The 13,729-nt window shown below is 43.2% G+C and overlaps 1 protein-coding gene across 1 annotated transcript in view; it reads right to left on the reverse strand.

Annotated features, from left to right (window-relative positions):
* Nucleotides 1–13,729, reverse strand: part of IPO7 (importin 7) — a 2,167,557-nt gene that overhangs the window by 569,732 nt on the left and 1,584,096 nt on the right. The window lies entirely within an intron of this gene.

Below are 13,729 nucleotides of genomic sequence, written 5' to 3' on the forward strand. Positions count from 1 at the left end.
ACTGGCGTCAGAAGAGTAAGCGACAACCGACGCCGGACCAAGAATTTGGAATTCGCCGATCGAGGACCTGACGGCTGAAAACCCATCTGTGATTACTGCAGCTGTATGCACGATGAACATCTGCAGTGGCTAAAGCCAGCTCAGGATTTAGAGAAAATTGGCAGATGGTAATGCTTGGTGAATGTACACAACTCCAGGTAGCAGCTTCTAGAATGTCCCTAGTAGGGACCCCTCTGAGAAAGGCTGTAGAGGTAGATGCAGCCCTGGTAGAGTGGGGCCTGATCCCCTGTGGTTTTCCATGGTGGTTGTAGCAGAAATGAATGCAAGGGCCTATCCATTTGGAAATGGTTTGCTTTGAAATAGCCTTCCCCTCTGCCCCTGCAGCAAATGCCACCAGTAGCTGATCAGATTTCCTTTGGGCTTTAGTTCTGTCCAAGTAGAATCTAAGCTGTCTGTGCACATCTAAGGAGTGCAGAATCAGTTCCCCTTTGTTGTCGATTAGTAAAGAAGGTTGGCAAATGTATGGACTGATTAAGGGCCACACTGGATACCACCATGGGCATGAAGGAAGGACTGGTCCTGAGGGACACCCTGTCCGCATGAAAGATTATGAAAAGCTCCACTGCCATGAGGGCTTGTAATTCAGATACCCTTCTTGCTGAAGTGATTGCTAAAAGGAAAGCTGTTTTCCAAGAAAGGAATTAAGTCCTTAGTGGCAGCTGGCTCGAAAGGAGGAATGGTGAGCTTTTCCGGAGTTGGAGCTCTCCTGGGTGGTCGTAGATTTTTGGACCCTCTGAAGAACTGCTTAAAAAGTGGATGAGAGAAGAGGGGTGGTTCTGTTATAATGAGCTGAGATGGCTGAGGCGTGAATTTTGATGGAGGAGAAAGACAGGCCGTTATGAAGCATCTCAGTTAAGTATTGTAAAATCTGAGGTAAAATGGCCACTGTTGTGCTCATCCCTTGAGCTTGGTTCCAGGCACAGAATTTTTTTCCATTTTTCTGCGCAAGACTTTCTGGTACCTGGCCTCCTTGCCTCCAAAATATCCATCACTGGTTTACTGAGGGATGATAAAAGAGAAATTATGTAATTAGCTAGGCTGCTAGATTCAGTGTTTGAAGTAGAGGGTGCAGAATTTGGTTCTCCTGCTGAGACAATAGAGTAGGAGTCTGACGCATGTGCCATGGGGCCCACAGTGACGCACTACGCAAGAGGGGGTACCAATGCTGGCGTGGCCAGTCTGGTGCAACCAAAATCGTCCTTGGTTTGTCTTGTTTGATCTTTAGTAGTACTTTGGAGAGCAGAGGCAGAGGAGGAAAGGCATAAACGGATAGGTTTTTCCAGCTGAAGGACAGAGCATCCACTTTCCAAGCTTGTTCATGGGGAATCCTTGTCAGAATTTGTCCAACTGATAATTTTGGGGGGAGGCGAACAGGTCTATACCTGGGCACCCCACATTTGCTTTTCAACATGTTGAAAAATCCTTGGTTCTAGTTTCCACTCGTGTGGGTCCATGAGGTTTCTTGCTTAGTCTGCCAGTGTATTTAGTTTTCCTGGCAAGAATTGAGCTTGTAAATATACTTGATAGTTCAGGGATGTGTTCCACAATGCCATGGCTAGTCTGCAGAGGGGGCAAGAATGTGCCCCCCCCTGCTTGTTTATGTACCACATAACAGTGGTGTCAGTATCATTAATTGTCCTGGAAGAATGTGGTCCTTGAAGGCTGTTAAGAGGATTCTGTACAGCTAACATTTCTTTTTGATTGTTATGCAGGTGCATTTGACTTGGGTTCTATTTGCCCTGAATGCACTTCCCTGCCAGGTGGGCCCCCCATGCATAGTCTGATGCGTCTAAGGTTTGGGCAGCAGGGGTAGTGTGAATGGTAGTCCCCAATTTTGGTGGCAGGCATTTGCCCACCAAAGGAACTCTAGGTGTAGGCAAGGTATGATAGGAATCATTGCTAATAGATCCTGTGAATGTTGACACCATAGGCTTTAGAGATACCATTACAGTTTCCTCATATGCAGCCTTGCCTATGGAATTAGAAGAACGCAGAAGGCCATGAACCCCAAAGGCTTGCAGTATTTACACCTTGCAGATAACTGAGTTTTTGTGGCCACTTGTTTGAAGTAGGTTGCCAAATGAATCAGTTTCTCTGGCATGAGGAACGCCATCTGGGAAGTTGTATTCAAGCTTGCTTTCTGGAATATAATTTGTTGACAGGGTACCAGGTGTGATTTCATTCCGTTTATGTTGTACCCCAGACAAGTCAGTACCCTTTGAACAAAGGCCAGATGATTCAAAAGTATGTCCTGGCTTTCTGCCTGAATTAGACAATCGTCCAGATATGGGAATATTTGAATATTTCTTTGCTTGCAGAATGCAATGACTGGAGCTAGGCACTTTGTGAATACCCTGGCCGCAGTAGATAAGCCAAAGGGCAGTGCAGAGAACTGATAGCGCCTGTAGCCTGCTTTGAAGCGTAGGTATCTTCTGCAAGACTACCTGCTAAGGATGTGCAGGTATGCTTCTTTTAAGTCTAGTGTTGTCAACCATGCATCTTTTCCTACCATAGGAAGCAGCTGGTGAAGAATCAGCATTTTGAAATTTAGAATCACCAGAAAGGTGTTTAGAGTAGAAAAGTCCAGGATAGGAAGCCATGTATTGCCTTTTCTGGGTACCAGGAAAGTCTCAAAAAGAAACCTTGTCCCTTTTCCTCTTCTGGTACCAACTGAATAATCCCCATGCTTAAGAGTACTTGATTTTGGGCCTCTGCCCACTGATTTGGGGGTAGATCTGGCCACCCGCTTGGTGTTGGTAAGTTGTGGAAGTGAAATATGTATCCTTGGGACACTATTTAAAACCCATTTGTCCTGGGTAATGAGTTCCCAGTTTTTGGCCTGCAGACCAAACTTTCCACCTAAAGAAGCAGTCAGTTGGGAAGTGCTTGGAAGTTTACTACTCCCTGATTTGGGTGCAGAAACCCCCCACTGCTTGTTTGTCCCCTGGGACTGAAACCTGGGTTTCCTGCCATGTCTGGGTTTGGCTTGAAAAGACCTTGAAGAGGCTGGAAAGGACCAATTCTTAGAGGGCCAGTGCCTACTAAATCTAGGAGGCTGAACTTGTAAGAAATCTTTAGCAGTTTGCATAGATTTAGCTTTATCTTCCATCTTTTTAACAACTTCCTCAGCCTTGTGGCCAAACAGGCGGTCCTGATTTAAGGGGGCATCCAGGAATTTAGCTTTAACATGATCAGGTAAAGACTGCTCCTTAAGCCAAGCATGCCTTCTGAGCACAGAACCAGTAACAGCAGCCCTGCAAGAGGCCTCTAAAGAATCAAACCCACATTGCAAAGTATGTTTCCCAACATGTTCAGGAGAGTTCATTAAATCCTGCAATTCTTTATTTTCCGCACAGTAAGGAATCATCATTTTCTGTTTAAGCAATCCAATAACATGTTGCTGTTACTTTTACGTATGAAACTGGCAGTTTAAAGCCCTAATGGCCAAGGTTGCAGAAGTGTAAACCTTCTTACCCCATCTATCCAGCATCCTGGAGTCTCGATCAGAAGGGGTAGGATTTTTAGCAGTAGAAGCCTTAATGCCTTTGGATCCCTGTGAAATAGTATCTGGATCCACAATACGATTTTTAAAAAGGAACTTGTGTGAATCAGGAACCCTGTAATATCTCCAAAGCATCCTCCTGCACGAATGGCTGGTGCACAGCTGGAAAACCAAACCAAAAGTGAAAAAAAGAAAGCCAGTACTCAACTCCATAACACAGACAATCGTTATTTAATGTCCACCTTCAAGACAGAAAAATAACATAACCGTACGCCGACATGGTTGTACCGGTTTCGGTAAATCCTTCATCAGCAACCAAACATGATGTACAAAAATGAAGACAAAACCTAACTTGCTGTCTTCCAACTTATACAAATTTCATATAGAAAGCATGGAGCGCCCTCTGGTGCATCAATAAAATAGTGCACTAGTTCATAAATGCATGAAATGTAATGCAAATAAACACAATTATCCCAAATATATAAATTAATATGTAAATCCAAATAGAACAAACCTATAAAGTGGATGCCTCAAAAATGATCATTCAAACCAGGGGAAAATAGGGCCCCTAGTTTGATGATCCACATTTTCTCTTTATAGGTGAGCCTATCATGTAAAACATGAGATTGTACATGTCTGTCCTTAATGTGATCAATGACCATAAAACAAAAATTGCCCACAGGGTGTTTGGAAATGTGTTTAAAGAACTGGACCCCTTTTTGTTTTTAATATCACTAAGATGTTCCCCTATCCTAACTTTAAAAGGATGGGAAGTTTGTCCAACATAGAAGGCTTGACAATTGCACTGGGCCAAATAAATCACCTAAGTAGTACTGCAATTGGCAAAACATAATACGTCAAACTTGTAGACAATTTTGTGAGGAAAAGGTCCATTTCAACACCCTAGGGCAATAGGTACAATGACCACATGGATAGCAACCAGGTTCAGGCCACCTACGCAACCCATTGTCCAAACATTTCAAAATGCTGTCCTTAAAGATTTACATTTATATCTACATAAACAGGACAGGCTTAAAGATAATTTGAATAAAAATCAGAGGATATGTTTGGAGAAACTGATTAATTAGGATATTGTTGTTCTTTCAGCGTACAAAGGGGGAGCAGTGGTGGTCCAGGATCTGGAGGACTATGAAGCTGATCGCCAGTTATCCAACCATAATCATTATCAGGAAATGCAGGTGGACCCCACTTTGCAATTTAAAAAGGATGTTAAGTTTTTGGATTTGGCTACAGAGGAGGGAATCATTAATGATGAAGTGTGTCATCAACTTAAGGTTGATTTTCCTAGCAGGCAATATATCTATTTTCTCCCGAAGATCCATAAAGACCCCATAAGGCCGCCCAGGAGACCGATTGTATCAGGTAGGGGCTCCCTTACGGAACCCCTTTCTGAATTTCTTACATTATATTTAAAACCACTTTTGGTACATATACGTTCTAGAATTCAAGATACTACACAGTTCCTTTCCATTATCTCTGAGACCCAACTAGAGTCCCATTGGTTTTTGTGCACCTTGGATGTCACCTCCTTATATACCAGTATTCCCCACTGGGCAGGACTTTTGGCGCTGCAATATTGGTTGGATAAGGTCAACATCTATAAGCCTGGTTTTAATACCCTCTTGGTATGCATGACTGAACAGGTCCCGATTCACAATGTGTTCTTTAAGGACAGGTGTTTTTGGCAGACAGGGCACAGCTATGGGGGCTTCTTTTGCCCCCATTTATGCAGATTTATTCATGGCGTATGTGGAGGATCAGGTGATTTATGACATCAGTCACAATATCTATATTAACGAGATGGATATTTGGAGGAGGTATCTTGATGACTGCTGGATGGTGTGGAGAGCTAATGAGGAATTCCTTTTGGAATTCCTTGAGTATCTAAATGGTAATATATATGGGGGATTGAGTTTAAGTTGACCTTTTCCAGATCTGAAATTACGTTTTTGGATGCTTTGGTAAAAAGAACGGATACCAACACTCGAGAGTGAGATATTTAGAAAATTTCCTCAATTCAATGCCACCAGTTTCCACCCCCAGCATGTCATCAAGAACATCCCCAAGTTGCAACTCCTTTGTGTTAAAAGGATTTGTTGCAGCTCCTCCACATACGACCATTACAAGAGGGATCTTATCTCCAGGTTTAAAAGTAGGGGTTATTTAGGGGGTGACATCACGAGGGCCAATCGTTTTGCAAATCAGCAAGATAGAACTGATTTATTATCCTATCAAAATCGGGATCATGCTAAGTCTGATTTGCTTAGATTGGTCACAACTTATGGGAGGAATACAGTTGGATTTATGAACATTATCCATAAACATTGGTATTTGTTAAAATCGGATAATGTCTTAGAGAAATATATAGGGGACCGGTGTTGCAATTAATTTCGGAAAGGGCGGTCCTTTGGGTTCTCTTTTCAGTCATTACAAGGTTTATTACAGAGATACATGTTCCAGTACTCAAGCTCACCTCTTTACAGGCCCTTTATTTGGATGCTATCCATGTGGTCATTGTACCTATTGCCCTAGGGTGTTGAAATGTCGAACCTTTTCCTCACAAAATTGTCCACAAGTTTATGACATATGTTTTGCCAGTTGCAGTACTTCTTGGGTGATTTATTTAGCCCAGTGCAATTGTCGAGCCTACTATGTTGGACAAACTTCCCGTCCTTTTAAAGTTAGGATAGGGGAACATCTTAGTGATATTAAAAACAAAAAGGGGTCCAGTTCTTTATATAAACACATTTCCAAACACCCTATGGGAAATTTTTGTTTTATGGTCATTGATCACATTAAGGACAGACATGTACAATCTCATGTTTTACAGGATAGGCTCACCTATAAAGAGAAAATTTGGATCATCGAACTAGGGGCTCTATTTTCCCCTGGTTTGAATTATCATTTTTGAGGCATCCACTTTATGTGTTTGTTATATTTGGATTTACATATTAATTTATATATTTGGGATAATTGTGTTTATTTGCATTACATTTCATGCATTTATAAACTAGTGCACTATTTTATTGATGCACCAGAGGGCGCTCCATGCTTTCTATATGAAATCTGTACAAGTTGGAAGACAGCAAGTTAGGTTTTGTCTTCATTTTTGTACATCATGTTTGGTTGCTGATGGATTTACCGAAACCGGCACAACCATGTCGGTGTACGGTTATGTTATTTTTCTGTCTTGAAGTTGGACATTAAATAACTATTGTCTGTGTTATGGAGTTGAGTGCTGACTTTCTTTTTTTCACCCTGTAATATCGGTCAGGTTTTCTGGGAGCAGGAGGCAAAGAATCAGGGGCCAAACTAGATTCAGAAAAAGCATCAACAATGTCTAATACAGGAGGAAAGTACAGTTGTGTACACTTACCATACATGTAGATGTTAGAGTGTATTCACTGTTGCAGTCATTACATTAGGGTAATCTGCTGGCAGATTGCCCTCAGTTGGCCTGAATTTCAAATTCTTGGGTCCTGCGTCGATTGCAGTCTCCTCTTCCATAAAGTCAGGTCGTCAGGGGTATAAGACATGCAGCAGACGCCTGTTTTTCTTGCCCCCGATGTCAGGTGCCCCCAAAAAGGTAGCAAAATTATGTATATATAAATACATGCATCAATATAAACTTTACCTTCATCTACAAGCAAATACACCATATAGGTTGTAGAAGATAAAGAAGGAAAGAAACTCCAGAATGAAAGGGGGATGGCGGGCGGGTAAACCTGGACTGCAACAGTGAATACACTCAAACATCTACATTTATGGTAAGTGTACACAACTGTACTATGTTCTTCATGTTTCACTGTTGGTCATTACATTTGGGTAGAATCCCAAAGCTATGGTTGGGTGGCTGAAGCTAAAAAGCATTAGGTGAGGCTATAAGGCGGTACAGAACTGCAGTGGCAAAGCCTGCCCTGGACTGAGTAGAGAGGCAAACGATAATGCTTTGTAAAGGTGTGAGCTGAACTCCAAGTAGCAGCCTCTAGAATGCCTTTGGTTGGTACTCCTCTGAGAAAGGCTGCAGAAGAAGCTGCAGCTCTAGTGGAATGAGACCTAATGCCCTTAGACACAGGTTTACCATGGTGTAAGTAGCAGAAACGTATGCAATGGCTTATCCACTTTGATATGGTCTGCTTTGAAATAGCCTTTCCTTCTGATCCTGCAGCATATGCCACTAGTAATTGCTCAGTTTTTCTTTGAGCTTTAGTCCTGCTCAAGTAGAATTTCAGCTGTCTGTGCATGTCCAAGGAATACAGAATTCTTTCCCCCTTGTTCTGCGGACTTGAATAAAAGGTTGGCAGATTAATAGTCTGGTTAAGACCCACACAGGAAACCAACTTAGGCATAAATGTAGGATTTGTCCTTAGACACACCCTGTCAGGGTAAAATATGATAAAAGGCTCTACAGCCATGAGGGCCTGTAGCTCTGAAACTCTCCTTGAAGTAATTGCTAGTAGCAGAGCTGTTTTCCATAAGAACTTTATATCAGCGGTAGCAGCTGGTTCAAATGGAGGCAGGGTGAGCTTTTCCAACACATAATTGAGGTCCCATGCAGGCATTGGCGATCTACTAGGAGGCCTTACATTTTTGGCTCCTCTAAGATATTGCTTTAGTAAAGGATGAGAAAAGATTGGTGGCTCTGTATTGTAATGAGCAAAAACGGCAGAGGCATGAATTTTAATTGATGAAAAAGATAGGCCCTTGTCAAGCATCTCAGTTAAATATTGTAATATCAGAGGAATATTTGGTTCTGCTGTATCAGATGTTCTTCGTGTTTCACTGTTGCAGTCATTACACTTGGGTTATCCTGCTGGTAGGCTACCCTCAGTCGGCCTGAATTCACAGAATCTCTTCCATTTATCAGCATAAGATTTTCTAGTACTAGGCCTTCTGGCTTCCAAAATGACATCCATCACAGCCTTACTACGAGGCGTTGCTTGTATAACGATATGATCAGCCACGCTGCCAGGTTCAGTGTCTGGAGTTGATTGTGCAGGATCTGATTGTTTTGCTGGGACAGTAGTTGAGGTCTTTGAGGTAAGGTCCAAGCTGGGTATTGACAAGTTCCTTAGGATTGGGTACCAGTATTGGCAGGGCCAGTTCAGGGCAATTAGTATCATCTTTGGTTTCTCTTGTCTGACTTTTAGGAGGACCTTGGGTAGAAGAGGCAGAGGAGGAAAGGCGTAAACTGATAGGTTTTTCCAACTGAAGGATAGGGTGTCCACTTTCCATGCTTGTCTGCGATAAGTCCTTGTGCAGAATCTTTTCAATTGATAATTTTGAGGAGAGGCAAATAGATCTGTCTGGGCTCCCCCATTTCTTTATCATGCCGAATACTTGTGGATCTAGTTTCCACTCGTGAGGATCCATAAGGTTTCTGCTTAAATCGTCTGCCAGAGTATTTTGCTTTCCTGGCAGGAATTGAGCTTGAAGATGTATTTGGTAAGTCAAAGCTGTGTCCCACAGTGTCATGGCTAATCTGTAAAGGGGGAATGAGTGCGTGCCCCCCTGCTTGTTTATATACCACATGACCTTGGCGTTGTCCGTCTATCAGTAGTTGTCCTGGATGAAGCAAGTCCTTGAAGGCTGTCAGGGCATTTTGAACAGCTAGCATCACTTTCTGGTTGATATGTAGATGTATTTGTTTTGGGGTCCACATGCACTGAATGCATCTTCCCGCCATGTGGGCCCCTCAGGCATAATCGGATGCGTCTGTTAAGGTTTGGCTGGCCGGTGGTAGAGTGAAGGGCCGTCCCATGTTTTGGTGACATGCCTTTGCCCACCATAGAAACTCCTGTTGTAGGCAGGGAATGAGAGGAATCATTGTTTCTAGACTGTGACAATGCTGACTCCATAAACATTTTAGGTACCATTGAAGTTTACTCATATGCAGTCTTGCACATGGAATTAGTAGGATGCAGGATGCCATGAAGCCCAAAGCCTGCAGAATTTGTCTTGCAGATACCTGGGTTTTTGTTGCCATCAGTTTGAAGTAAGTAGTCAGTTGCCTTTGCTTGTCTGGCATGAGGTAAGCCATCTGGGCAGTTGTATTCAAGCTTGCACCCAGGAATGTTATCTTTTGAGAGTGTACCAGTTGTGATTTCTATTCGTTTATTGTGTACCCTAGGCATGTTAGAAGCCTTTTCACAAACGCCAGGTGTTGAAGAATGTCCTTGATCTCTGCTTGAAAGACAGTCCGTGAATACTTTTGTCTGCAATATGCAATTACTGGTGCCAGGCATTTTGTAAAGACCCTGGACGCAGTAGATAAAGAGCAGTGCAGAGAATTGGTAATGCATTAAGCCAGCCTTGAATCTGAGGTATCTTCTGCACGATTGTCTTATTGGGACATGCAGGTATGCCTCTTTTAGGTCTAAAGTCACCAGCCAAGCATTCTTGCCCAGCATGGGCAGAAGCTGCTGCAAAGTCAGCATTTTGAATTTTGGAATGTCCAGGTATGTGTTCAAAATCAATAAATCCAGTATTAGCCGCCAGGCTTGGTCCTTTCTGGGTACCAAGAACAGTAGAGTAAAAACCTTGTCCTTTTTCCTGTTCTGGCACTGGCTGAACGGCCCCCATATCCATGAGGGACGTAACTGGTTTCTGGGCCACTAACCATTGATTTTTTGGCAGATCTGGCCAACCGTTTGCCACTGGCAGGGTATGGAAGTGGAATCTGTATCCCTGTGATACTATGTTTAGCACCCACTTGTCCTGGGTTATTAACTGCCAATTGTGAGCAAAAAGTGCTAATTTTCACCCTAAGGGTGCCGCCAAAAGATAAGTGCTTGGTGCAAGTAGGGGGAAGTCATTGGGACTTTTTTCTGTAGGTTTGCGCTTTATCTCCTCCAGATTTGGAGGTAGAAGTGCCCCATTGCTTTGACCTGTATGAATCTTACGCCTGGTATCTGGAACCCTTAGGGCATCTGGATTTGCCCCTTTGAGCTCTGTCTGTCACAGGAAAAGACCAATTTTTTGTAGGCCGGTGTCTACTGAATCTTGGTGGCTGCACTTGTAAAAAGTCTTTTACAGTTTGCATACACTTAGCCTTGTCTTCCATTTTCTTTAAAACCTCTTCTGCCTTAAAACCAAAGAGAGTATCATGTTGTAAGGGTGCATCTAACAATTTAGCTTTAACACGATCAGGCAAATTTTGTTCCTCTAACCAGGCATGCCTCCTAAGCACAGATCCAGTAACTGCGGCCCTGCAGGAGGCCTCTAAAGAATCAAAACCACATTGCAAAGTATGCTTTCCAACCTGTTCAGCTGTATGCAATAATTCATGCATTTCTTTTTCTGCACATTCAGAAATCAACATTTTTTGTTTTAGCAATCCCATAACATGTTGATACTTGAGCATATGAAATTGACAGTTTAAGGCCCTTATTGCCAAGGTAGAAGATGTATAAACCTTTTTCCCCATCTATCCAGTGCTCTTGAATCTCTGTCAGAGGGGGTAGGATTTTTTTGCTGTTGAGGCTTTAATTCCCTTTGGACTCTGAAATAGTTTCATGATCAGCAGCAGGGTTTCTAAATAGGAATTCATGCGAGTCAGGGACCCTGTAATATCTGACAGGCTTGCTGGGAGCCAGAGGTAAGGAGTCAGGGGTCAAGCTGGACTCTGAAAACACATCATCCACAATGTCTAAAACAGGGGGTATGGTTAAAGGCCTGTGCTGAGGGAGAAGGAAATCCCTGAGCCTCTCTTTTGATTGAGACATTTTGACTCTCCCAGTGAAAATGCTCGCTCAAAGTATGCAATTTATCTCCAAATGAATAATCCTCAGGAGGTGATGCAGATGGTATAGACTCCTGCATCGGAATCCTCATAGGGAGGTACAGATAATTCTTGATCAGAAGAGGAATCAGAAGAAATAGAAACCTGATCTGAAAATTCATAATCAGTGTCTTGCCTAGGCCTCTTATCTGGAGGGGGATGGGTACCCCTTGATCAAGGTAATAAGGTCTTCAGCCATTTTGATCATCTGATTTTTAGGCATAGAGGCCTGTGCACACGGCTCATGCGTCGGTTTTTTAGTTTTAGAAGCTGCTTTTGCCTTTGGTTTTGCACATGTCGGTTTGATATACAAAATGTTAAGGTCTGAATACACCCTCAGAAGCCGGTGCCTGTTAGCGGCTCCGGACCCATCCGATGGAGATACATCCATCGATCCAATACCTTGAGTATCTAGCGGCATGCCGAACTCCACATGGGTGTCGGTACAGGCCTGCGACTCTAAAGTAGCAGTAAAGAAAGCGCCTCACTGAGTACCGGCGACTGGCTTAGGAGAAGCTTTGTCGTCGATTTTGGATCTCGACTGCCTTTCTCTGTCCTTTTTTTTGCGTTTTATGTACTCCGGTATCTGATTGCTATCAGACGACATTTCTGGGTAGTTAAATCTGTTTCCAAAATACTTTGAGGCAAAAATATACTGAAGCTTAATAGTGCGTTGGTTAAATCTAGCACAAAACAGACAGCCAGGCACATTGTGATCAGGGCCTAGGCAAGGAATACAGTAAACTTTTTCTGACATTGGTATGGAGCAAGAAAAAAGTTTCCCCAACGGGGTACTTAGCTTTAGTGAAGACTTCGGTTCTGAAACTCAAACTTGAATATTTTAGTAGTCGGCCGACCGGCACTTGCGAAATGCTTCTGCTTCAGGCACCGTGCTGCAAGAAAGACTAAAGAAACTGGCGTCGGCTGCATGTCTTATACCCCTGACAATCTCACGTCATGGAAGAGGAGACAGCAACCGACGCAGGACCCAAGACTTTGGAATTCAGGCCGACTGAAGGCAACCTGCCAGCAGATTACCCTAATGTAATGATTGCAACAGTGAAACACGAAGAACATTAGCTAAAGGCCTATGCTGAGGCAGGAGTAAGAAATCCCTAAGCCTCTTTTTTGAAACAGAAAAATCCTGGCTTTCCCAGTGGAAATGCTCCCTTAGAGTATGTCGGGTTTCACCAAAAGAAAAATCCTCTGGAGGGGAAGCAGGGGGAATAGAGTCCTCTGCATCAGAATCCTCATAAGTATACAAAGGCAAATACAGATCATCAGAAGAATCAGAGAAATCAGAATCCAAGTCAGAAGATTCAAAAACAACTTCAGTCCTAGGTCTCTTAGAAGGGGGATGCTGGCTTCCCCTGATTAAAGTTATAAGATCTTCAGCCATTCTTATTTGTTTTTTTAGGCATAGGGGCCTGAGCGTCGTTTTTTTAGGCATGGTTCGAGATTTAGGCCTAATAGAAGGAGGCATCGGTTTAATATGCAAGTCCTTAGGCCTGAATACACCCTCAGAAGCCAGTGCCTGCACAGCGGCTCCGGACCCATCCAAGGTAGAGACATCCACAGGTTCCATAGTTGCAGCATCTCGCGGCATACTGGACTTCAAATGGGTCTCAGTAGAGGTCTGCGAATCAGAAGTAGCGGGCATCAGGGGCTACGAAAGCACCTCACTGAACACCGGCAAACTGGTGACTGGCTTAAGACAAGTGTCGGCGGTTTTGGACTTCAGCCTGTCTTTATCCTTGTGTTTTTTCGGAATCCCGGTAGTCAGATGGCTAACTGACATTTCTGGATAATTAAACAGAGAACCGAAATATTTAGAGGCGAAAATATATAGACGGATAGTGCGTTGATTAAAGCACAAAACCAACAGCATGGTATGTCGTGGTCAGAGCTTAGGCAAGGAATACAATACGAATGAAAATCTTTATGAGGTATTTGCTTTCCACAAGTAATGCAATTAACTTTTACTGACATCAGTAAGGAGCAAGAAAAAGTTTCCCCAATGGGGTACTTAGCTTTAGGTAAAGACTTCGGTTCTGAAACGCGAAAACGAAAATTTCAGGAGTTGGCCGACTGGCACTTGAACTGCTTCTGCTTCGGGCACCGCACGGCAAGAAAACTGATATAATGGTGTTGGCTGCATGCTTTATACCCCTGATGACCTGATGTCATGGAAGAAGGGAGAGCAACCGAAGCAGGACCAAAGACTTTGTTAATCAGGCCGACTGAGGGCTACTGCAAGCAGATAACTTTAAAGTGATGACTGCAACAGTGAAACATGAAGAACATCTGTGGTGTTGCCTGTTCTTAGCAGCTGTCCTGGAAAGAGTAGGTATCTGAAAGATGTCAGG

The sequence above is a fragment of the Protopterus annectens genome, chromosome 17.part0, assembly GCF_019279795.1.
Source record: "Protopterus annectens isolate FY-2018-M chromosome 17.part0, PAN1.0, whole genome shotgun sequence".
In the NCBI taxonomy this organism is placed as follows: Eukaryota; Metazoa; Chordata; order Ceratodontiformes; family Protopteridae; genus Protopterus; species Protopterus annectens.